We start from the raw sequence: 2,221 nt of genomic DNA, 5'->3' as shown, positions 1-2,221 counted from the left end.
GCTGCAAACGTTTCTGAATTATCTTCAGTAATATCTTACTTGCATGTGATATTAGTGATATTGTTCTATAATTTCTACATTCTGTGGGATCACCTTTTTTTGGAATGGGCACAAATATGGATCTCTTCCAGACAGTTGGCCAGGTAGCTGGTTAAATAGGTTAAATAGGTAGTGATAAGTATTGATTTGGGTGAAGAGAAGGGCAATGTATCAAATGTGAGCAATGAACATTGTGGCATTAAGGAAGACTAAAAAAAAGAGAGGTACATGGGAGGTACAGACAACAAAGATGAAGCCTTTTGCACATACAGTACTGCATTGTCAGTGAAGGCAAAAATGGTTATACAAGTGGATAGATGGGTGGACAGGCTGAACTATTAGGTATGTCTACGCAGCAGGGAGTGCACCCAAGACCACGTATAGGGTTGGCAGACAATTGTTCTACAAGTATATTTGTATGTTCTGTAAGAATTCCTAGGTGTATAGTAGAGCTGACACTTCTTGGCCACAGCCAGCTACCCAGAGGGAGTTAGTAGTTGAACATTTTGGCTTGGGACCATAGTCACAGGTGACATCAAGCTCCATTGGCATAATATACTACACTAAATATTGTTCCAACTCCTACTTTGGTGAGTGGCAACTGGGATCTTAAAAGCTTGCAAGCAGCCATATAGATGCAATGATGGGTCTCTCCTTGTCCAGAGCAAAGAATGAAGAAAACCAAAAATTCATGGAAACAATTAGTCCTAGTGACTGTTACACCATGCGACCTGCAGCCTATACAATGACAAGACCTAGAAGAACTAGATGGTGCCTGGCTACCACTGTCAACCACTTGGAGGGGGATCTATGTAGGAGATCCTCGATAGAGAGGGAGAACAATGTGGAAAAAAACTCAAAATCATTTGGAAGAGAAAAAAAAAAAAGAGAGAGACCAGGTTTGCTGTTCTGATAGGGCCTGGTGGAACCACTGAGACTATGTTCCTCTTGAGGCAATAGTGACTCTGACTCATGTATGCACTCTCAAGACCTTCTCAGTCCTTATATTTAATATAGATTTTCTCTATAAAGCATTAGTGCCTCTTCCACACCATAATGGTCTACAAAGACAATACTCTTTTGTGTCAAGAAGGAACAATGGATTGCAAATATAATAAATAAAAAGTGCCTTGACTTTGGTAAGAGACATTCTGTCTAGGATCATATTTTTGACTCTTAGTTTTAAAAATCTGCACAAAGAAGAATGGATATTCCTTAAAATGTTGGAATTAGAAATACCATTTAACCCAGCAATTTCATTAGTAGGTATATATCCTAAAGAAGTGAGAGCCATGACAAGAGAGAATATATGTACATCCATGTTCATTGTAGCACTATTTGCAATAGCCAAAAAATGGAAAAAACCTAGGTGTCCGTCAACTGAGGGATGGATAACCAAACTATGGTATGTACACACAATGGAATAGTACGCAACCCTAAAGAATAACATAGAATGTGCAAGACACTGCATAACATAGATGAACTTGGAAGCCATTATGCTGAGTGAAATAAGTAAATCATAGAAAGACAAATATTATATTAGTCAGTTATTTTAAAGAGTCAAGGAAAGGTTTCTATATGGAAGGAAATTTTCTTTGTTGGTTGTCAAGGGTGGGAGGGGATGGAACACTGTTAGAGATGTAGAAACAAGTATTGATTTGGGTGAAGAAATGGGGAATATACCAAATGTGAGTGATCAACACAGTGGCATTGATGAAGAGGAAGACATAGAGAGGTGAATGGGAAGTAGAGACAACAAAAAGTAACCCTTTTGCACATACAGTATTGCATTGTCAGTGAAGGCAAACATGGATATAGAGGTGGATAGATGGGTAGACAGGAGCTCTGGTAACATAGTGCCTAAGGCACTTGACTGCTAACCAGAAGGCTGGCAGTTCAGACCCACCAGCCACTCCTCGGAAGGAAGGTTGGGCAATCTACTTCTGTAGTGGTATTGCCTTGGAAATCCAAGGAGGGGTCACTATGAGTTGGGTCTGACTTGATAGCACATAACAACAACAACAACAGATGTTTGGAGAGGCTGAACTATTAGGTATGTCTATGCAGGGGGGTGCTTGCTGAAAGTGAGGATGACTTAAGGCACCTATTGATGAAGGTTGAAGAATACAGTCTGCAGTATGGATTACATCTCAACATAAAGAAAACAAAAATCCTCACAACT

The sequence above is a fragment of the Orycteropus afer genome, unplaced genomic scaffold (genome assembly GCF_000298275.1).
Source record: "Orycteropus afer afer isolate SDZICR_OR568_19922 unplaced genomic scaffold, OryAfe1.0 scaffold00216, whole genome shotgun sequence".
Lineage (NCBI taxonomy): Eukaryota > Metazoa > Chordata > Mammalia > Tubulidentata > Orycteropodidae > Orycteropus > Orycteropus afer.
The sequence above is the reverse complement of the archived record's forward strand: the minus strand, read 5'-3'. Positions refer to the sequence as shown.